General features: G+C 43.1%; 1 long non-coding RNA gene across 3 annotated transcripts in view; it reads left to right on the top strand.

The window, feature by feature from the left end:
* The window catches only part of LOC144761881 (uncharacterized), a 307212-nt gene that overhangs the window by 196273 nt on the left and 86016 nt on the right, over positions 1-24923 (top strand). For 2 of the 3 annotated variants that reach the window (XR_013595927.1, XR_013595926.1), the window contains exon 2: positions 6676-6837. This is a non-coding gene — a long non-coding RNA (uncharacterized LOC144761881). The remainder of the gene's footprint in view (positions 1-6675; positions 6838-24923) is intronic. The other variant, XR_013595928.1, reaches the window with a different exon arrangement.

Raw genomic sequence — 24923 nt, 5'->3', positions numbered from 1 at the left:
ACCAGAAACTGATCAGTAGAACCCAAAACATGTGCTGTAACATAGGGACCCCTCTGATCTACTCGAACTTCAATTGATTCCTTACCCCATCCTAGGCAATCCTATGCATAAGCAGAATGTTGAAAATTAGACAGCACATAGTCGGACATTTGATATTGGTTCAGTCTATCAAAAGTGTTAAACCCATGCTGTCCATGTGCATTAGCATCAAACTTAGCACGATCATTTGTGCTTCCTCTAGGCCCTGGATATCCTGAACGATTTCTCATTTGTCCCCGACCACGTGGACACTGCAGAGCACGCAGTACTGGACAATCAGAAAGCCAATGTCAAAATTTCCTGCAGTTCGCACACTGGTCAACAGACAAATTCGAACGAGTATAGGAAGGAAAGGACGAACCATAAGATCCACGTCCACCTCTATCATTACCTCTAGAAGGCGGGCCATAAGCTTGAGCCAACATAACCTTTGTTTTCAACTCTTTAGTCTTTTTATCCTCATTACCCTTCGCTTCTAATTCCTGGCGTTCATAATACTGAGCCATATTCAAAAGAGAAACCGTAGAAGAGGTTGTCCATGAACTCTCACTGGCCTTTAGGCGACTAGCTATTCCTGGCAAAAGGTTTGCAACATATTTATCGACAAACAGATGCCTGCCGTGTCATCTGTCAATGACTGGCCACTAAAATCGTCGAATGCCTCCTCAAAGCGTGTAAAAAAATCTGAAACCGATTCATCTGCCTTTTGCTTACACGATGCTATTACAGTCCAATCTATCTTTTTAGGTGGAATAATATAGCTGTAGGGAGATCTAAAATCAATGTACACGGTTTCTGTGCAGGCTCCCACTCTACATCCATTTGTTCTAACTCTTTCCATAATGCCCCAAAGTTGCACGATCATCAACTTTACGCACAGTTCTCCACATGTCAGGCGGCAATATCAATCCAGGCAAAGTCATGGCACAAGAGCTAATAGCACCCTCAACTTCCTCATAAAAAGCTGCTGGATTTTTGCGCGGATCAGGCAATGCATTTTTAAGGGCCATAACATCCGCTCTATTCCAAGGAGTGTAAATCCAATTATATATAAAGTAACCCTTTGCATCAATAGAAGTCTTATAATAACTTCTACCCGTTCCCTTAGGAGGAATATATAAAGGCGCGGATTCCCACATGGGTTTCACACTAATTACAACATTCTTATCTGTTTGAGGAGTAGAAGTTTGTGCCATGTTGACTCGGGATGTTGGTGCAGCTGCGTCTACTGCCTTTTTCTCCTCTCGCAAACGGGCTGCGTCAACACGCAGTTTAACCAAGCATCTGATCGTGTCAGCCACCTGGGGGAAGACAAAAAGACTGTCAGATAGTTTTTTACAATCAGCCGCTACATGATCGGGCTCCATTTCTACCGAATATTTTCTAAACCGTTTGATAACCTCTGCGGCAAATGTATCGGTAAAATATATTTGCTCCCTTTCCTGCCAATCTTTTATACTATCTAAAAGTTCAAAAGCAGCTTTAGTACTAAGAACGGCTTTGCGCACAGCGGATCTAATCTAAGATGCACCTTCAGCAGATAACATTGAGCGAGTTTCTCGAGCTTTGTCCTGATCTGTAGAAGAGTCCTCATCTGACTCATGAGGAGCAGAAGGAAGAGTATACGGAGATGGACAACAATCTAATAAAAGAGAATCATCTTGGGGTTTATTAAGAATAGGAGAAAGAGGTCTACGAACAGCGTATTGGCCATTTACCTGTAAATGACGCTCCCTATCTTCCCTCTTTAATTTCTTTAATTTCCCTATTTTTCATTTCCAATGCTTTCGCTTGAATGCTCTTACGTTGTTCTTTTTCAATCAACGCTTGCTCACGCTTCATTTGCTCACGCACTTCTTTCTCCCACATTCGCACACAGTCAAACATATCTTGCCTAGTCTTTCGCTTAAACATACATTGTTCAACATACTGAATCTTTCGCATATCAAATGACCCATGCATAGGCCAACGCAACTCAGGATCTTTGCGAGTGTATTTGTTTAATAACGTGCTTTACATTATGGAACAAATATCATACTTAATATACATGTCCCTATTAGGCGTCCCCTCTGGGGGGGCTGGTTGTGCTTCGTTGAGTCTCAAATTGGTACCACTAGAAAAGCAACACATCCTACGAAGTGTGCTGAAAACAGGCATGCCAAAAATAGTGCAAAATATGCAGTATTATATTCAAAGTAGTGCTTAAGGTGCTCTTCGTACGTTGCGCCGTTCAAACAAATTCAGACAGAGAAAAATCTCCTCATTACCTGCCTATATAAATTGCAATTTATATATACATACATACTAATCAAAAGTTGGCCACCCAAATCTATGCCACAGTAAGTGTTACTAAACTACCTTACCAATCCAAGGCATACAGCAGGTGCCGCAGAACGACTCTTACCAATCAAATGGTGTCCAGGTTCCAACTGCCAAGTTCTCAAATCGACCAAATGGTCACTGCTAGGCAAATCAACATATGAGATCTCAGTCGAGGACCGGCACCACCTGGATGGTCAGATCAGAAAGAAAGGAAAAATGCCGTGGGTGCCAAGGCCAGGGTCTCCTCAGGCAGCGATCGCATCCAAAGCGAGATTCCAATCCTTCATTTCGACCAGTCCTTCGGGCATCCGAGTTGCCTATGAGCCCCGTGTTGGAGCGCCAATTTGTGGTGGTGAGCCTCAGCAAGGCCTACCAGTGCAAGGGATTCGCTCTTCTCTGCACAGAGTCCTCAGACCAATAGGAAGAAGTTGGCACGGAAACTGGAATAGAAAAGACAGAGTTTATTAAACCTCATGAGGTGGAGCTACATTCACACAGCACCCTTCGGTAATGTATGAAGTAGCATACTAAATGGAAGGAGCTTGGTCCTTTTATACCCACACAGGGGCTCAAATGAAGGCGGTACAAGTACAAAATGCTGGTTTTTGGTACATATATGGTCATACAGAAAATGCATAGTCAACAAGTGGGAGGTGCTAACAGTGGTTGTTTTTGGCAAGCACATCCTGACAGTTACATTCTAGTGGCAGCTGCAAAGACAGCTGCAAGCTCAACTGAGCATGTGCGAAGCAGAAAAGGCTAAATATATCTCGTCTCTAGGCAGATTTCAAGAGCAGTTAACAGAAAGTTAGGACAGAGCACATGGTAGCACACGGCAAACAAAATGGTTGACAGAAATACAAAATGGATTCCATAAAACAGACAAGATAGCCTCTAAATGCAGGATGGTTTCCACTAATGCTAACCTAATCGCTGCCAAATACAACAACGGCAGCAGAGGGCAGAACTTGTATTCAAGCGACGAGGTACAGTTGACACTGAGTGAGATTATTTACAATAAAATAAACGCTTTGTGGTGGAAATGAACATGTCCCAAATGACGTGCAGCCGGTTTGACCTGGCTTTATTGAAAAACATTTGTGTTTGTTGGTTTTGCAGGGGGCTGAGTAGCGTGTATGTGAGAGGGTTGGGAGGGCAGCTGCTGAAAAACGATTCCTTTTACTGTTGTAGATGTAGGTTTCTCTCGAGTTTTCCAGATTCAAGCGTGAGGAGCTCACTCAGTGCTTTTGTTTTCCCTTTGCATTCTGAAACTTGTAGTGTTGGGTTTATGATGGGATAAACAGGACTGGAAACCCCTGAGTGCAATGAAAAGATATGGACGAGATGCGCTACTCAAGCTTGGAAATGGAGAACCTGAGAGGTCTGTGGTTTGTCAGAGGATCCCGTGCCACCAGAAACATCTTGTTCCAGTCCTGAGCTTTCCATTTAGAAATCTTTGCCATTTTGTACTCTAGTCCAGTGGGCTCAATTGAAGTGAATCACGACTGCGACTTCCAGCATTCAATAAGTTGTGACATAAAAAGCAGAGACCCGAACATGGTGTTCTAGTGAGAGGATGTAGCGTTAGGGCCAGACTCCAACAACTATGAGTGATACTTCCGCATGAGCAAAATCAAGCAATGAAGATGAGGGAAACATATAAATATTATAAATTACACCCATTTGAACAACGAGAAACTATTATAAGATCATAAAACAGCTGGAAAGTTCCAAAAATGGATGGGCACACACATAGCTAGGGGGTCACAACCCAGGCTGGAAGGTACTGAATGTGGTGATGAGGAATAAGGTTAAAAATACATGATAATGGGATGGAATAATGGAGTATGTCTAACGTTATGATGTAAAGCATGCCAAGAATGTCAGAATACAAAAGCAGTGTGCACTTTCTCTAAGTCACTAGGCCTTGTGTTAAATGAACTTCTATATATCAATAACAAGCTGGAGGTTTTTGGTGCGACAAAGCCAAGCTACATGGTTGACTTTATTGGGGGCTCCGGAGCAAATACGTTCCTTTTTCTGTAGCCGTCTTCCCTACCCCTCCCCCTCCCGCTATCGGCCAGGGGCGGCAATCTGAGGGATAGCCCCGGGCGCCAAAAGCTCTAGCTACGCCACTGCCTCCCTGACATCATCAAGCCAGCCTCGATAATCATACACCACACACAGACCACCCATCGACGAGTAATGATAGGTGTTCAGCAGGAACAAAAAACGCACTGGTTCCAATGTTCTTAAAACACGCTTTTAACTACTTTTTTTGGGTTCTTTAAAACAAGTTCAGCAAACTGCTACAAATCTCTCTGTACTCTCCAGACTCGAGAGCGCGCGGTGGTGGGGCAAGTCACTGCAGCGCTTTCAGCGCAGGGGGGGGGGCTGGCCAAAAATGATTTCCAGAGCCATCATTAATAGCGCTTTCGCGAGCTACCACTGATGGGTCTGGAACCCACATACGCGGTGGCCGCCGACTGCGCAGCACTGATGGCCCATGGCGGCGGCCATCATAATTTATTTGGGGACACTGTCAGTGTCCACAAATAAATTATAAAGGCCGCCGCCATGGGCCATCAGTGACGCATGCCGCCTCGAAAATAGTGCCGCCTGGGGTGGACCACCCCCACCGCCCCCTCTCGCTATGCCAGTGGGCTGTTAGAGTAAGTGTGGCAGCAGGGCAACAACCCCTTAGGTTCCCAGAGTTAGACAATGTTCCTATGACACCTGGAGCAATGCTCTCCAGAGTGCAATAATGTGAGACAGTACATCTTTCAATGTTTTATAATTGCGGATTTTTTAATATAAAGGGTACAGTAAGCTGGTCCAATTGGACATTAAAGAGGACAGTATGAGATATTAAGACTGTCCTCCAGTATTGGGCGCTTTCATTGAGCTAACAGGAGACCTTAGGTTCTGAAGATGGCAGCTGACCTTTCGGGCGATTTTGAGGACAGCCGAATCATGCTGACCATTACCACAGGATGACAGGGTAATTATTTTCCCCCATTATCATCCCCTCTTTTTGTTTTTAATCCTATCAGGGCATCCAGTAATACAGTAGGAGGTTAGGATAGCTCTAATAGGTTTAATTATTCACTTTCTACATCTCTAGGTGACATAGAGTGCAAACTCCTCCTAAGAATATATTTAAAAAAACTCTCTCCTGCTTCTGTGGTAGAGCCCACTATGGGCGCATTTGGGTCCAGGGTGTTGGAAGCCCGATGATGAAGCATGCCACAGTTCGATGTGGGTGAGAGCCCTGAGTTTCTTAGAGAGATCTTTACATAAGGAAAAGGCTTCCCCAATAATAATTGCGGAACCTATTTAACGTGTGTTCGCTACTGCTTTTGCCAACACATTTAAAAAACAGTTGCATAAGCCTATTGGCCCCTCTCAAGAGAGCTCTTTTTGCGTGGATCACATAGGTTCTGGCAAATACATGTGCTCTCAAACCACACCTAAAGCTAATAAAGCTCTACAAAAACAAGGTATGTCAAAGGGGGGAAAAGAGAAGGAACCTTTTCCTACAATTGTGATCTAAGGGAATCCATGTCGGAGAGCATGTGTGTATAGACTTTAACAGAGTGTAATACTAATTCACTCATAATGGTCTACTGTATTAAACACAGCCGGTCACAATAAATAATTTAGGTATGCAGTCTTTTTTTAATAAAATGTCATAAACAGATCAGTCCTGTGGCAACTGATTTAGCTTTCCCAATGAATCATACAGGCCTATAGTCTGGATCATTGGTTTTCACTATAACCATAGTCAGGCGTACCCTGTCTAGCATAATCTGTGTAACACAGCCACTCTGTTTCAGCGGAAGCACACAGCGTCTGTCCAATCAAATCCAGTAGAGAAGAGGATCAATATGTAGGTGGAGCCAAACCCCTCTCTCAGCAGTGCTTATTAAAGCTCTATTTCTATTGAACATATATGGCCTGGCAACAGATGCACAGTCAAGCAAGCTTTAAAAATAAGTAAAATAACAATGTAACACTGCCACACACCTGTTATTAGCTGTGATGAGTAACAGCTCCTCGTCATTCGATGCGCTGATGTGGATGGCTGCTATTGTAAACAATCATATGTCCAGCTGGCACAAAGAAGTTGTAGGTGTTGAAAGACATATGTTTGCTTAGATTAACTCTATCAATAACTTGAGTTGAAACTATACAAGTTGTCGCATGTTTATTGGTGTTATATAACTTTCATTATATTTTCGAGTGAAGGAGGCATATATAGTTGCAATATTTTGTTGGCAAAAATAATAACGTGCTGATGTTTCGCCTTTGCAGCATGGCAGAGGACAGTGTTGATGCATGGACACTCAGATCCCATTTGGACCATCATTAACCACTTGGTACAGAGCTGCTGACATTCAATTAACTGTGGCTGAGGAACACCATCAATCCCTCCCTTTAAGTAGTTCACTGACCTTGCAGTAAGCACATCTTCTGGTAACCGATTCCACTCTGTGTACCACCTTTTGTGTAAAAATGTTTCCTTAATTTTGTTTTGAACAGCTTTTGTCAGACCTAATATTGTAAGCTCCTCTTACACCGTACAGCATTAATGACATTGTTATATTGAACCAGTTATATGAACTCTCACACTAATAAACCAGCAAAACAATAATATTAAATATAAATGTGTGAACAGGAAAAGTAGCCATACTGAAGACAGACATATTTACACCGAACACCTCGTCAGAAATCACTACATACTTCTGAAAAAGTGCAAAAGGCCATTGTAAAAGAACACTTTTGAATAATAAGGCATAGCCACCAAATATGTCTTACAACAAATAACCCAATCCTCACTAATACAAAGATACCCATCACCACTCCCCATTTCTCCCTCCATTGACCCAAGCCCATCTTAATCCAGCTCAACGTAATGATCTTTTCTCATTTGCAGTTACCCATTTTAAATATTCAGTCACTTACCTTTCCTTGTCCCCACTAAACCTGTCCCCTTCCCTCTTGTCCCCTTTAAACCTTTCAAGAGTTTACAGTTCACAAACTTCTCTGCGAGCTATTTCATCCCCTCGATGGAGAATCATCACCTCTACATCTCCCTATGAATTGCTTATCTTCTGCCAAAAAACACATTCGCCGAGGCCTTTTACTGTCCCACCCACAATTTCTAATTCTTTCCACTATGACCCTCCACTCCAATAAGAAATATTCATTGCATAAAATGCATCCTAAAGTACCCTTACACAAGATGCATGTGCTCAGTCCTTCTAATACATTTGATGCACAGAGAGTCATCTCCCTGTTTAACTTGCTGCAAGCCTTTTTGATTGTAGCTGATATAATCTCCCTCTCCAGATCCTCCTCTGAAGCCTCGTCCATATTGCATGCTCCCTCGCCTGACGCCCATAATCTGTTATATTCCCTCATGCCCTTTTTCATATACTTAAGTAAAATTATATGCCTCAGCTGCACTCGGTTTCCCATAAAGGAACCACCAACACGATCAGACAGCCTCACACTTTCAACAATTCTGCCAGGGTTGGCAGCAACTGGCCCCACCTCATTCTCCCTTTAGCCAATCATGACACTGTGAGGCGCCTGCCATTCAGGCTCAGCTGCTTGGTGAATGGCCTTATTTCATCTTGTTTGGTGGCCTACTTTAGAAACCAGTGTCTTATGGGCCACACCTAAATCATGCCATACTTGGGGCTTGGAACACAACATGCAGCAGCATAAAAGGAGGAGAGTAGAAAAAACATCAACAATAGATGATGGCATTGAAACTACGCTGAATTCCCCCACTCCCTATGATTGTTTTCCCACAGTTATAGTTCTAACACCCTTTCCAGTCTCACATAGCCCTTACTACAAAAAGACCATCCTCTTTAACACAATTCCAGAGAAACCTACCCAGGCGGTTCTTAACTTTTTGACTTCTGTGAACCCGCACTGAATCATTACTGGAATCCAACAGCCCTTACTGAGTCAATAATGGAGGCTGGGGACCCTGGCCTAAGCAATACTTAAGATTTTAATCTTAAAAGAACACACAAAAATATAGAAACAAGTTTACGTCAAACAAATGCAGGAACGACTACATAGAATATTTATTTAAAAATATAGAAGAAAACAGTTTCATTTTATTTGGAAGGTCAGTCATTTAATTCTAAAACAGGAAGCAATATATTAGTTTGTCTTTTTTGCTTCTAATGTATGCTTTCTTTTTGTCAGTGCTTCAATCGAGGTCACCAATTGTCCAAACTATGGGGCCGATTAGGATGGCGGACGGACTTGCGTCCGTCCGCCACCCCAGAGGAGGAGGGACCGTCCGCAGCGGCGGTCCCTCCGTGCAAATTAGGATGTGACTGCCACCCTGGCGGTCACATCCTGTATGTTTTAACATTGTGGCGGGTGCTGCTTGAAGCTGCACCCGCCGTAATGTTAAAACTGCATGTGTTACATTTACATGCACAAAGCGGCAGGCACCGCGCGGTGCCTGCCGCTTTGTGCATGTAAATGTTGGGGGGTACCATAGGTACCCCCCATCTGCACTCCCCACCCCCCGACACCCTGGGGGCCCGCAACGGGCCCCCAAATGCCAAAGACCACATGCTTTTCCACGGCGGTAAACCCGCCGTGGAAAAGCATGTTTCCCCATGCATCCTAATATGGCTGGCGGTGTCTGATAGACACCGCCACCATATTAGAGCTTTTCCGCCGCGGTCTCGCGGCGGAAAAGTGGCGGACGGTCTTGCCTTCCGCATATGACCCCCCGCCATCCTACTTCGGCGGGGGTCATTTCTCTGACTGCAATCGTAATCAGCCCCTATATTCGGTTTTCTATACTTGACCTCCTTCAGAAAATCAAGCTAAGGATACCAACTTAATTTTTATCTTTCAATTTCAAATTTTTCACATTTACATCCTATTTTAAAATTCTCAATTTTGCATTTTGCTTCACTATATATTTTGTATTATTGTGGTAATGTTTTTTAAATGTTCTAAACAGTCTAGGACACCCTGATTAGGGGTCCACTGAGATGCTCTGAAAACCTCCTTTAATTTCTTAAAGGTCTAAAAGAACATCTGTATAAAATCTACTTCAGGCGTTTCTCCTCGCAAACTCCCTTAGCTTTTTCTTACTTTAGGCCCACCACTTGAAGTTCTCAATTTGCTGATCTCCTACTGATGGTATATCCACCTCATACTTCTTTTATACTCCCTCATTACCCTTTTATTGTAAAAAGATACACTTCTACCCTAACATCTCTCCCTATCTTTGTATCCTAATTTATTCTGTCCATCCTCCTCACCCAAACTATTGGATCCTTACTGCACGAGGTTTCCCTTTAGCATATTTTCCTATCCCTTTGACTTATTGTTCTCCTTTTTTCCTAATTCCTAAACCCTCTGCCCTTTCCTTACTTCTCCTTTACATCCCTGTGGTCAACTCAATCTCATTTGCTGTTCTGTTGTACAGTACACTGACACATCCTTGGTTAAGTTGTACTTTATAAAAATGACAAATAAATGAATAAACAAATAAATGGTAATTCTTTAATTCCAGTGCATCAGGCTGAATACTCTTGGCAGACGATTTCGTTATATATTTTGGCAACTTTTACATTTTTGCAGATATGTGTTATGCTTTGATGATGAGTGATTACCACTTGAAGTGGACTGAAGTCCTATTTGTGGAAAAGGAATAACTATGGAGACCCTATGAATTTAAGTTAGATGTTTTCACTGAAGAAAGTTTTCTTAAAAAATCAGTAACCGATAATGACCTGCAATTGGTATCTAATAAAATGGAAATATTACTAAGCATGGGCGGAAAATCCGTTCCGCTCGCGGATTTTGCGGATATTCGGCAAATTCGCGGTCCGCGAGATTCGCGAATTTCCCACAAAATCCGCGAGCGGCACGGATTGGGTCAAAAGTTGAAGCTGACTTTTGTAACTATTTTAGAATGGCGCCGGCAAGCTGCCAGCAAGCTGCCAGAGCCATTCTAAAATAGTTACAAAAGTCAGCTTCAACAGGAAGCACTAATAGATAAAGTAAAGCAGGTGCTCTTTTTTTTTTTTTTTATTTTATTGAGAGTTCATAAAAACAAGATCAGCATTACAGAATACCATTGTAGAAAAACTTTTAGCACAGTACATGGCATGTGGATAAAATTAAATAATCGGCAATCAGGTCTCCACACAGTGATTATAATGTGCAAACAGTAATTATATAGTAAAAAAGTGCTTAAAAGTGCATATAGGCAGACTGGTGATTATGAAGGTAACTTTTATGATTCAAAAACGCTCCAGAACTTTTCATATTTTTGGAGCGCCCCTGATCTAAGCGCATATTTTCTTTCCCTGCCCTGGGTTCGTAGTAATTTAGCCTTCCATGCCTGAAAGGTCGGTACTTGATTGGTTTTCCAGGACTGCAGGATGAGTGATTTAAATATTAGAGAAGCTATGAAAAGAAATCCATCATATCGGGTGTTAGTCGCTGAGCAGCCTAAAACAGGGACTAGATCGTCGAATATTATAGGAGTTTTAAGCTCGAGGGAGAGATATTTTTCAATTTCCCTCAAGAGTGGTTGGATTTTAGGACATTCCCAGATGAGGTGTTTCCAAGTCCCTTTTTTCTCACATCGAAAGCATTTATCGGCAACTAGGGGAAAGATATTGTGGAGATAAGAGGGGTTTCTGTTAATCAACCATTTATTATAAAATTGCATGCGTTTAAAATTTGCGCCGCAAAAGATTGTTTTATTAAATTTATTTATTTTATCCCAAATTTGTTGATTGATTTCAATAACCTCCCTTTTTTTCCACCTCTCGATGATCTTACTAGAAGATTCCTGCTTCTTATCCTCTTTTAGTATTTTAATCCAGGTACTCATCTTTTTTTGAGTTTTATTATTCAATGCTGAAGAGATAGATTCCATAAGTAAAAATTCCCGATATCCAGCTCCCTGAGTATTGGATTCAACATAAAAAAAAAGACCATTTCAGAGTGGAATGAGAATGGCTCACCTGCATAGCAATTTGATCCCATGTCTTCCACCTGTTACCGGCCAGGAAGTCATCGATTTTATCAAAACCATTTGCTTTCCAGAGGTTTATTATTTTTCTGTCCATACATCCCTCTTCCCCTAGGTTAAAGCTATTCAAATCCGTTGTGTCACTTATCCTAGGAATAGAATGGGATTTCAGAAACTGAGTTTTCTGTCTAAAAATCCATTGTAGGGACTTGTAGCGGATTTTCTTTGGATCTTTTGTGACTCTAATCGGATCGATTATTTTTGTTTCTGGCAGCATCTTCTTCATAAAAAAATTGTCTGCCTCGTTCGTGTCTAATAAAAAAAAACTAAAACTATGGTGTGCAAAAGACGCAAAGTAGTATTCTCTTATATTGGGGAGGGAGAACCCTCCTTGCGCAGATGGAAGGTATAAAGTGCTAAGTGCAAGTCTAGGAGACTTTTTGGCCCAAAGAAATGAAGATATTAGGGAATCCATTTTTTTAAAAAAGGAGGCCTGAATAACGCAGGGTACTGCATTAAATAGAAAATTAAAAAGAGGTGAGATTGACATGCGTATCAATGCTACTCGGCCCATTATGGACAGGGGTAATAAATTCCAGCGTTCTAAAAGGGACTCAACCTTTTTTAGCAGCTGTGAATAATTAAGTGAGAACAAGTCGTCTAAATTGTCTGATATAAATATTAATTAATTTCCGTCTTGTTAACATTTATTTTATAGCCCCCTAGTTTTTGAAAGTCAGAAAATATTTTTAAAATTTTCCCTTGACTTAGGGGGTTAGAATCTAAAAACAGGGCAATGTCATCGGCATATATATTTATATTAGTCATACCAGCTACCGGGGCTGTGTGAGTGTGAATATTTCTAATCGCAATCGCTAGAGGTTCAATAAATAATGTGAATAGTATTGGCGATAGGGGACAGCTTTGTCGGGTACCTCTAGTGACCTTGCATGTACCGATATTAGAATTATTGATGATGATCTGTGCCGTAGAGTTCAAATATAGTTGTTTTAAAGGAGAAATGAAAACATTCGGGAAGTAAAAAATGTGTAAAATAGCAAATAGGCAGTCCCAGGACACTAGATCGAAGGCTTTCTCCGCATCTAAGAACCAGATTTGGGCCTTCACTTTATTGGTTTTAAAAAAATCCAGTGCCTCTAATACGAACTTTGTGTTTGTGTGGAGCTGCCTGTCTGCAATAAAACCGCACTGATCATTAGATACCAGATTTCCCACTATTTTATTCAATCGATTTGCTAAAAGCTTGGTAAAAATTTTATAGTCTGTGTTTAGTAGACTTATGGGTCGGTACGAGTTTAAATTCTTCCTGTCCTTTCCCTTTTTTAAAATACTAACTACAACGGCTGAGCGAAAAGAGTCTGGGGGGATCCTCCTGGAGCAGGTCATTTACTAAAGTTAAAAGTTCTTTCTGTAAAGTTCCTTTGAATTTTTAAAAAAATTCAATTGGAAGACCATCGTCTCCGTTGGACTTACCATTAGGGAGGGAGCCGATCACCTCATCTAACTCGGACTCTGAAAAGGTCTCGATAGGGTAATTCTTCATCATCTAATTTGGGAATTGTGAGTTGAGCTAGAAACTCCCCTATTAAATCAGATGAGGCCTCTTCTGTTGTTTGATAGATTCCCTCATAATGTTTCAGGAACCACTCACCAATTGAGTCTGTAGTCTTAGCGTGTATTTTAGTAATTGGGTCAGTTAATTGATCAATTCTGTTTCAAGCTTGTTTTTCTTTAGATTGCCAAGCTAGGAGCTTCCCTGTATACTCGCTGTCTTCATACGTCTGCTGGGCGCAGCAATTGTAATATGTTTCGCCCAGGGCGTAATAAAAGTCCCTCATCCTACTGTTAGCCTCGGAGAGTTTGTGGCTAGAGTATGTTGATCTGGCCCTGTAGTGTACTTGGGTTGCCTCTGTAAGTTCCGTTTGTAATCTGCTCTTCTCCTCCTTTCTTGCCTTGTATTTTGGTACATCTTTAGATGTAATTAACCCCCGTAGAGTGGCTTTAAATGCATCCCAAGTTGTGTTTAATGGGGCTGAACCTCTATTGCATGTGAAGAACTCCTCAATGAATTCTTCAATTTCTGCACACCATTGAGGATCTAGAAGGTTAGATTTATTAAAAAACCATAGTTTTATAGGGCTTATGTCTTGTAGACCCAGATTTACCTCCATAGAGCCTGCCGCATGATCTGAAAAAGCGTTTGGTAGGTGAACATAATTATGTAACTTTAACTCATGGGAGGTTAAAAAAAATCCAATCTTGATGCGGAATTATACTTTGCTGAGAAACATGAATATTCTCGTTTGAGAGGGTTATGAGCTCGCCAATAATCCATGATATCAAGGTCTAATTTACAACTTTGAATCGCCAAAGCAGATTGGGGTTTGTTCTGACGGCGATCTTTTTTAGACGAATCTAATACGGTATTTTGAAAAAAATTAAAGTCGCCTCCCCATACTATTACACCAGGAAGGCCAGGTATAGCATTCTTTAACTGTAAGATTGACTGAAACTCGTCTAAGATGGGAACATAGATTGTAGCAAGGATTATATTTACATTATGTAATTTGCCATGGGCAACTACCCATCTGCCTCTAGGGTCTGTGACTGTACCTGTCAGAGTAAAACCTAGATGTTTTCCTATCAGTATACATACTCCTCTCTGTGTCAAACCCGCTGAGGAGGATATCGTATGGCCAGCCCAGCTCTTAAATATTTTGTCTGCATCGACCTAGTTCTACGATGGGTCTCTTGTAAATATATAATATCTGGGTTTCGATTTTTTAACCAACATTCAATAGCGTTTTTTTTCTGAGCATTGTTCAGACCATTTGCATTAAAAGAGATAAACTTCAGCATGTTATTTCCTTTTGAAAAAAAATCATGCTAAAGAATGGATATAATAAATGCGTATGCTAAGAGGGTTAATTAACAGTGCAATAATAAAATAAGTGTCAGGAACCTCGAGTTGAAGCCAAACTTGGGGTGATTAATGATTGTGTAACTTAATTTGATCCTTCAACTCGAGCACCTGCTTTACTTTATCTATTAGTGCTTCCTGTTGAAGCTGACTTTGTAGCTATTTTAGAATGGCGCTGGCAGCTTGCCGGCGCCATTCTAAGTGGGGCTGAGGCCAGAAGGGCACAAAGTGGGACAGAGGGCAGAAGGGGACAAAAAACGAGTTAGGCAGAGGGCAGAAGGGCACAGAAACGAGTGGGGCAGAGGGCAGAAGGGGAAAAAAACGAGTGGGGCAGAGGGCAGAAGACCACAAAAACGAGTGGGACAGAGGGCAAAAACGAGTGGGGCAGAGGGCAGAAGACCACAAAAACGAGTTGGGCAGAGGGCAGAAGAGCACAAAAACGAGTGGGGCAGAGGGCAAAAGGGCACAAACACGAGTGGGGCAGAGGGCAGAAAGGCACAAAAACGAGTGGTACAGAGGGCAGAAGGGCATTAAAAATGAGAGGGTGGCAGTGATGAACCAGAGGGCGCATCGTGGTCTCGCACAAACAAAACCCCGCGAACACGCAAAGCACCCCGCGAACATGCCAAAACGCCCCGCGAACACGCAAAGCGCCCCACGAACACGCAAAAATAAAAAAATCAGCAAATGCGCACAAATTCGCAAATTTTGAAGATCGCGAATTCGCAAATCCACAAATTCTTGGATCGCGAATTCGCAAAATTCGCCCATACTTAAATATTATTTAATCTTTGTGGTCCAACAAATCTGCACTACATCATGTGATGTACAATGTAAGGGTTTGTTGAATGGTTAACTGTTGTCTCAATCAAAATGTTTGCATTGCTCCAGAATAGGGTTTGATATTTCCAAAGAAAGATTTTATTTTCACAGGATCACTCCTCACTCAATTACTGGTGAAATCCACTTTTCTTTCTAAATAGTCACCAACCACCCTCTTCTGTGTGTCCTTGGCTATTTAATAAAAGATGATCGGGCGTTGGAAGGTAGTGACTGTCTTGCACATGAGGCAGCTACGACTATGGTAATAGGAGGTCTTTGAACTATCCAGTCGTGAAAGTAGGTGATTGGGAGCGGATTTTGAGGGCAGGTTCCCAACAGAAAGAGTTTACCAAATAAAAAAAAACCCTCTTAAAATGCTTCATGTTAGGGGAGCTAGTGTGGTTGCACTAAATGGAAAGTTGTAGCGATATCTTATGGGGGCTGTATGTGGTCAAAGTGGTTGGGGTTGTTTCTCAGATTTTCAGGTCTCACAGTAGGGCACTTCATTTTTTGGATACATTTCATAGTGTTTAACATGGTTGAAAGAGTCAAAGATGCCACTGATAATGGCAACACATCTAACATGGGGTTAAAGGTAAGGAAATGCCTGCAGTAATGCTTGAAATAATGCTTACAACAGTACCAATGAATCAAAGATGGCGTTAGCACATATTAGAAACACTGAAAGTACACTCCCAAAAGTCAATCTGTATGAAACTCTACATGAGTTGATTGCTAACAGAGTCAGGTTCGCAGTTAGGATTCATAAACAACCTAACAAATGCAAAGCCTATTATACCGTTTGAAGCACGTTCAAAAGGTATTGGCCGAATGATATTCACAGGGCATTTCCTTAATCTAGATGCAAATGAGCCAGTCATGTGACAACCTTTATAAATTGTGTAATATTTTAATCCAAAAGGATTATGCAGGGACCACAGCCAAGACATGTCTTTTTTGTTAATGGTTGAGATGCAACATTTGGTTATGCCCAGATTTACGGTCTCACCTACAAACAGCTTTGCCTGTCTGTTGGCTAAAGACTTATTGTGTTGGGTCAACTCATTGCTCATGATTGGGTATTTTTCTTATTTGCTTGCTACTTATTTGATTTCTTTCCTTCGTCTTTTTATCTTCTTTCTCATTCTGGAGCATAACTCTTTTACCGAGTTTCTAGTTGTATGATCTGCATCCTTCCACTGCTTACATTCAGGGAAATAACGTGTTCTTATTGTTTCCAGTACTACATGGATGTGCATGTGTTGTCTTGCTCTCTCCTTCATGAGCTGCCTCACACTCACATCACCACCCCCTCATGCTGGATGTGCTGCCCTCCCTCATTTGTCTTTTGCTTCATCTGACCCTGGCTGTCAGGCTTACCCTCTTCACAGCTGGCACTCCATGGCATGTGTTGCTTCACCAAACAAAGTTGATTCCCCACACATCCCTTTTTTTTAATTTGTATTTTTTAATTCTACATTTTTTGAGAGTCTGGCAGCTGAAAGTTGCTACAGAGCTGCCCATTTCTCTATAATGTGCTTTCATGCACTTTTTATTTACTGCTCTTATATGGACTTCCACCACTTTAGAGTGGTAAATTAGACATAATGTTTTAAAAAACAGCTGCTGCAGTGTCATGATGCATAAGTACATAAGACTGGTAACCAATGCACGTTTATACATTATCACACTATGGACAGCAATATTGAGAATTCAGCATTGACAACAATTTATTTACTTTTGGCTAATGTTCAGCATCAACAAACAGATTTCGCAAAGCCAAAATGTTGGCATACATATCTCAAAGACAAAACCTACTAGCTTTGATAATGCTTGCAGCCAGAGAAGAAGGGCAAGTACCAATCTTTGACGGCCAATCAGTTGTTGGCCAGGCTACTTGCTTTCATAGACCACCAATTTCTCAGTTTATGTAGTGCCACAATATTACGGTTGAAATATTGACCTGTATATCTATTGTGACCATAATATTAATTCATAAAATATTGGGGCAGGTGAGTTAATAGTCCAAAATGTACACTTGCCTTGATGATATTTTGGTAGTAGATAGTGAGGTCATCCAAGATATTGAGATATGTATCTCTCGGTGTTTTCTGAGTTTAGATTACGCCAATATTAGCCAATCCACCCTCTCACCATCAAACCAAGCAGTAACACAAACTTTGTTTCATCAGCATTGCCAGCAATGCTCCAATTTCTTATTGGCAATCTTCATTACTCTTGGCCCTGGTTGTCCTCGTCCCATTTATTACAATGGGGTGTAATCCACCGCTCAAGACAAAAAAGGTACAGGAAATGCTTGCACAAGTGTCACTTCCTCCCAAGGAATAGCCTATCAGGATACACCTTGCCCAGCAATCCTTCCGGGATCCCAAGCTCTCTATAAAAGATATGATGATCACAAGACCGGGAGGGAGGGAAGTAATGAATTGGACGAGGACACCAGGACTAAAAGTAATGAAGATTATCAGTAAGTAATTGGAATATCGCCTCTATGTCCTTATTGTCCTCGTTCCCCTCATTACTTATGAGGAATACCAAAGCAATGTAACTGACCTTCATATCCCCAACAGATCATAAAATAAATTTCACAACATATATAAAGATGCTGAAAACAAATGAATACATTTATTAGCAAAATAAATTAAGCCTAGGCCAAAATCGAATCCAGCACCCCAAGGCCAAACTTCTTCTTGTCATCCAAAACATTCTGCAGCCCATAATCTTCACAAGTGTTAGGCACTGCCCATGTAGCTGCTCTACATATCTCTGCTATTGATATCTCTTTCAGCTCAGTCTTTCTGCTTAATCTATCCACTGATAGACATCAAGGAGGCCCGTTCTCCCTTATTAGACAAGCCAAAAGTGACAGAAAGAGAATCTGACTTCCTAAATTATTTAGTTCTTTCCAGGTAAACAAACTCATGATGAGCATCCGACACATCCGGAAGAGCAGGAAGAATGATCGCCTGACTCTTATGAAAAGATGAAGCCACTTTAGGGACAAAAGAGAAATCTAACTTAAGAACCACTCTGTCTTCACAAAATGAAAGAAAAGATGCTCTGTCCATAAGTGCTGCAAGATCCCCAATCTGCCTGGCTGAAGTTATGACTACCAAGAATTCAATTTTCAAAGTAACAAACTTGATGTCAGCCTGATCAAAAGGCATAAAAGAAAATAATTGAGGGCCTTTAAGACTATAAGCAAATCGCTAGGAGCAAAAGGAGGTTTCACAGCTGGCCATCAAAAAGAGAAACCCCTCAACAGATTAGAGACTAAATCATCGTCATTGTTAGACCTGGCATCCTTGGCGTGGTTTCCCCTGACTTTTTGCCTCTACTTCCTGTATTTTTGACACTGCTAGATTGCGTTTTTGCTGGTTTAGTTGCTTTGGGCACTTTGCCACTGCTGATCAGTGCCAAAGTGCAAGTGCTCCCTGTGTAAATTGTTATTGTGATTGGTGGTCCAAGATTGGTTTATTTGTTTTACCAGTAGGTCCAAAGTAAAGTGCACTGAGCGTGCCAGGCAGTAGAGGCCGGAGGTGGGAGTGCTGCGGGGTGGGGGTGGAGCAAGGTGGGGGCTAGTAAACTATGGAATTCGGTCCAATGGAGGTAAGTAAACCAATAAATAAATAACACAAATTTAATTCCGCGTGCTGCATTCCCAAATATGTTGCAGCGTGCGCAACAAAATTCATGTTTTTGTTTACTTACCTCCGTTGGGCCATATTGCTTAGTTTAATACCCCCTACCCTACTCCCCCCTGCCCCGCCCACCGCCCGCAGCACTCCCACCACCGGCTGCTACTGGTGCCAGGGCTACTAGTGGGCTGATGATGGCTGATTTGCCAGAAACCAGTCCCAGGATGCTTGTTTCCGGTTCAGGGAAGACATGGCTTGGCAGTTCGGCTGGACTGTTCCTATGAGGCACAGGGTCAGACTGATTTGCATATGGCCATGTCTGAACTGGGGTGGCGGAGTGAGCTAAAGAATGATGATGGATTAAACCCAGATCAGTTGACTGGGGGTGAGTGCTTGCAATGTTCAACACTCCGTCCATCAACCACATGAGTAGCACTGAAAAGAGGTCCCAGGCCTGCCACCGCAGTGCCTGTGTGCAGTTTGTTAACTGCCATGTTGTCCTGGCCAGTGTACACAATGAAGTTCCTCAAACTAGGATGCTTGATTACGGTCCAGGGAAGACATGGCTTGGCAGTTCGGGCTGGACTGTTCCCATGAGGCACAGGGTCAAGACTGATTTGCATATGGCCATGTCTAAACTGGGGTGGCATAGTGAGCAAAATAAGGACGGATTAAACCCAGATCTGTGACTGGGGGTGAATGTTTTTCCAATGTGCAACATTCCGTCCATCAACTTGTGTGTTTCAGTGTACACACTTGCCAGGCCTAACCCTTCCCTTTTCTTACACATTAGACACACCTATGGCAGGCCCAAGGTACCCCCATGGGCAGGGTACAGTGAATGTGAAAGGTAGGACATGGACTAGTGTGGGTAACATGTTCTGATAGTGAAATACTGCCAATTTCGTTTTTCTCTATTGAAAGGCTATCTTGCCCGTAGGACAACATGGGGAATGCTGTGTAACATGTTTACCTGCATATCTTCCCATAGAAGCAAGATAGAAAATTGAAATCTGGTACCCCTGAACTCAGAATTTAATAACATATCTTTTAGGAAGGATGGTTTTTAAATTCAGTGTTTGAAAAAAGCACTTTTAGAAAGCGGCTATTTTCTTGTTCAACCTTTCTGTGTGCCCCTGCCTGTTTGTGGATTGACTGTCTGGTTTGAGAGTGACAGGGGCTGGGATGGGTCCAGGAGGCTGGGTGAGTCAGCACTAGTCTCAATAGACCTATCTGCATATAAAGTGGTGGGAGGAGTAGCACCTGGGCCTGAATACTCATTTCTAACAGTCATCCTTTACATTTCCCCAAGGACTACAGAACGCTTTAATAACTTCCCACTGAGCCCAGAGTGAAAATAGTCATCCTTTTCTCAAAACTTTCCCAAAGAAATTGGAGGACATCTGAAAGAGAACATGCAATAGATTAAAGATTGCACTCGGAATACAATTTTGGGAAATTCTCCCAAATTTTTGCCCTAAAACTTTAAAGTTGAAGGCCTGTGAGAATTCTGAAAAGCCTCAGCTAAATGAAATGACAAGCCTCTATTCTGCCACACTCTCCTCTCAACTTCCAGCCCAATAACTGAAGTATCTGGGATTTTGGAAAACCTCAGGGTAGATGAGTGAATTGGGATCGACCATGGAACCTGCACTGCAAGTGCCTTTAGAATCTGAACCCATGACCATCTTGGCCAAAAGGGAAAAACCACCACCATCATCCTGTCCTCTACGTGAAGTTGAGCCAGAAGCCTGAGAAACAAAGGATAGGGGGAAGGTATACAGAAAACGATTTGGCCACTGCGGTGTCAAAGCATCCACCATTCATGCCCCCTTTTGAGGTACCCTGGAAAAAAACATCGGAGGCTGAGAGGCAAACAGATCCACAAAGTATGAAACCTCCGGCAAATTTGTTTAAACATCTGAACAGACCAGGAACATCTCCTGAAAGGAAGGAAACACCTGGCACATGGAGTCTGCTATCGCATTGTCTGGAAATCTGACATGGACTGTTGTCAGTGAAAGAAGATGACCTTCTGCCTTCTAAAGCAATGTCCCCACCACCTGATCCAGAGACTTTGATCTGACCCCTCCCCCCCAATCCCCCTGGTTTTCCAGATAGGCTACTGACACCATATTGTCTGACTTGCCTACCAAATGACTGCCCTGCAACTTGTCTTCAAAATGCATGACTGCTCTCAGAGGAGCGCTAAGCTCTCTCCATTCCAAAGAATGTCTGCTCTCTTGAAATGACCATTGTACATGTATGAGATCCGAGTCAAATGTTGCCCCGATCCGAAAGAGTTTGTATAGATTGGAGGTTCTGGTTGCAGATACACACCCTTGGTCAAAGATTCTGGAAGAATGCACTATCTTAACTGTTCCCTGATCTCCTGCATCAATTGAGCCATGCTCTTGGAACCTGTTGACTTAGACTCCCAGCAAGCATTGAGATGGCACTACAATGGCCGAAGATGAAAACTGGCCCAGGGGACTGTAAAGACAGCTGCTGCCATAGGACCTTGTAAATTCAACCACTGCGTGATTGGAAGAAAGTAACTTTGTTGAATGATCTCCTGAGTTAAGGACCTCAAATATCATAACAATGAGTTGGAAGAAACACCTTGTTCAGGTACGTTGTGACTCTTACCCCAATAAATGTTAAGTCCATTTTTAGAGAGAGATTGCACTTCTCCTAATTTGGAAGGAAACCATGTGACTGGATGGTCTGCAACACCATTTCCAAATCCTGGAGCCAATAAGCCTTCGAGGGAGCATGTAGAAGCCAGCCATAGGGGTAAGGTTATAGACGGATCCCTTGAAGATGTAGAGAGGGTACCAAAGTGGCCACCACTTTCATAAATAGCATGGCAGATGTCCTAAACCAAAACAGGAGCACATTCAACTGGAAATGTCGACCTCTGACACAAAAAGGGAGAAATCTTTGATGAGGGAGGAAAATTGGCACATGATAGTTGGTATCATTGGAGGTCCAGGCTGACCAAAACATTTCCAGACTGTTTCTTTTTTGAACAGTTGGGCCCTGATGAATTCATTCAGACTCTTTAAATCTAGGACCGTTCAAAAGCCTGTGATTCTCTTCTGAACCAGAAAGATTGTAGAGTAAAACACCTGACCTCTCTCAGTGTGGGGAGTCTCCAATATTGCTTCCTTGATTAACAGAGACTGCATTCCTTGACTGATTACCAGCTGCTTCCCCTTGTTCAAAGGCCATGGAGTCGGTTTCAATCCTGAGTCATGAGGGAGAGCCGCAAATTCTATTTTGAAGCTCATTTGGACTATTTGAAGGGCCCAATTGTCTGAAGTGGATTGGAGCAAGCCTTCAGGAAGTTCTGAATTCTGCCTCCAACTACAAAGAACTGGCCATTTCTCAGATAGTCAGGAGTGCTGTTTGTTCGGAGACTTAGGTTTTCTTTCCTTCTCATTTTTAGAGCGAAACTGTCATTGCTGCCCCTGTTGCTGCCTGCGGCAAGGCTGTCAAAAAATAGATTGCTTGGATTGTGGCACAAAATAACTCTGTTTAAACAATGAGGAACACTTATTTTCTTTAAAAAGCTTGTGGATCTTGTCCTCCAGTTCTACCCCAAAACGTTGAATTTCCTTGAATGAAATTCTGAGAGCAGAGGCTCTCTGGGCAGAATCCTTCATCCTATCCTTAAGGACTAGATTATGCCTTGCAACAATAGAAGCACCCGCCATGGGCGTCCGCAGGGGGGGGCAAGGAGGGGCACTTGCCCCCCCCTGGATCACCCAGCCATCCGTATTTGTGCCGTGGTGCAGGTGCCATTCTTTTTTATAATGCTGTCCCAGCTTTTGCTATGAGACTAGAATGGATGGATTTTTTAATTTGTGAGCAGGCCTCTTCATTATATATTTTAGGCTAGCAGCACTCTTATCATGACATCATGAGGAGTGCTGCAGCTGCGCCACCTATCTTACGCTGTAAAGAACCACGCATAGGGTCAAGTACAGCCCCCCACAGTGGTGTTTGTCTGCAGGCCCTGGGAAAATAGCTAATGATCGGCAAGATAAGAGAGAAGGTCCGGGTCTGTCTGCTCCCACAGCTTGAAGTAAGTCATAACCGCTCCTGTTTTCTGTCTCTGTCTAGCTCCTCACTTGCTGATAACCTTGACTCGTCTCCAAGAACTGCCTCTTACCCTTTCTTTCCACTCCTTTGCTTCATTTGTTCCCCAGTGAAATCGATCTAAACAGGAAGAAATCGTTTTTGCTGGGAATGTCTTTTTCTGACTTTTCTGATCTAAAGTGCAGCTGCGGAATGCACGTTAGCATGATCTATGTGCACCCACTACACAAGACACTTTTAAATAAAAATACCTGCACGCTGGACACCTATATAGGGGTTCCGCTTTGAAAAGGTACTCTCACAGCAGAGATATGCTATGTACGTGGCAGTCACACCAGCTTCATAGAATGTTCAGTACAGCACTCTCTCCTGTACACCATACGATATGTAAATACTTTGCTTGAAAGGCACTTAGGTGAATCTTGTTGATCTGACTATGTGAGTGTTTTAACCGGAGTCCTCTGAACAAGTGGCGCTTTCATTGTAAAAGGACGGAGTCTTGCTCTGAATGCGCCTCGGTCCCAAGCAGAGCAGCACCACAGCACCAGGTGCACTTGGGGACATGAGGAGGCTTTGGAGGCAACGCGCCTAGGCTAGCACCCTAGCTTTCACCCACACCCCCTGGTGGTAGGGACTCCAGTAATGCGTATTTTAAGGCATGGGGCAGACGGACCTTTGAGGCTGGGGCGTGGTGCACTGAGGGGGTGGGCACCTAACCTCGGCTCTCGTCCGTTGGGGCTGTGTGTGAGGGCCGGACCCGCCAGTGGGAAGGAACACCCAGAAAGAGCCCTACTCAGTGCTCCAGTCAGCTACTGCCCTGGTACTGAGAAGGACAGACACCTGTGTGAGGAACGCTTCCACCTCACGGGGCAGGAGGCCAGGAAGGTGTGTGCTCTGAGCTCCTACCATAGTCCTGAACCAGAGGGTCTGGAGGGGGTGTGGGTTGGGTATGGGGAGGAACATGCCCTTTGCACCCCGTAGATGGTGCAGTGTGTGTGACAGGCATTCCAACCTGAGGACAGGAGGCCAGGATGAGGCCTGCTCAGAGGAGCTTCAGCAACAAATAGACCTGGACACGAGGGGGTGACAGGGATAGGGGGCACCTGCCCCAGGCACCCTTAGGAGATGCTGCGTGTGAGGCCTGGACCAACCTGAGGACAGGAAAAGCAAGGAAAGGACCAACCAAAAGTACTAACTATAGCGATGTGCACAAACAGGGCCTTGCAGCCAAAGGTGTGTGGGAGAAAAGTTCACCCTGTATTATGGAGCAGTCACCGGCCACTTAAGGGCACAGGGCCAGCTCCTGCCCCATCTGACACCAACAGTGCCCCGTGCAGAACAAACACATATACCACACTGTCTGGGGAAGTTTGAACGCATTCAGGTATGTCAGGACATTATACGTATTAGGCAGCCACCACTATCACATCCAGGTCAGATTCATCCATCTGCCAATAACCACCACCTGCCTGTCTGCCTCTAAGCTCCCATTCACCTGTCTGCCTCTACCCTCCCATCCACCTGTCTGCATCTACCCTCCCATCCACCTGCCTCCTCTAAGCTCCCATCCACCTGCCTCCTCTAAGCACCCATCCACCTGCCTCTACAACCTACTATCCACCTGCCTGACTTCCATCCACCTGCATGCATCTAACCTCCATCCACCTGCCTGGGTCTAAGCTCCCATCCTGCTGCCTCCTCTAATCTCCCACCCACCTGCCTATAACCTGGTATCCACCTGTTTGTCTCCCATTCACATGCCTCTTCAAACCTCCCACCCACCTGCCTGCCTGTAAGCTCCCATCCACCTGCCTGTCTCCCATCCACCCTTTCACTATTTCTACACCACTCTCAACTCTGATGACCAACTCACTGTTATTGTGTTTTTACTTATTGCATTTATTTAAATGTGCCCTGCATTCACAAGACAGTGCATGGACTGTTTGTTAGGTGCGATGTTCTATAGCCTCAGCCTCTTTGTATAAGATTATTGTTATGT

This window comes from Lissotriton helveticus, chromosome 6 (assembly GCF_964261635.1).
Source record: "Lissotriton helveticus chromosome 6, aLisHel1.1, whole genome shotgun sequence".
Classification (NCBI taxonomy): Eukaryota; Metazoa; Chordata; class Amphibia; order Caudata; family Salamandridae; genus Lissotriton; species Lissotriton helveticus.
The sequence above is the reverse complement of the archived record's forward strand: the minus strand, read 5'-3'. Positions and strand labels throughout refer to the sequence as shown.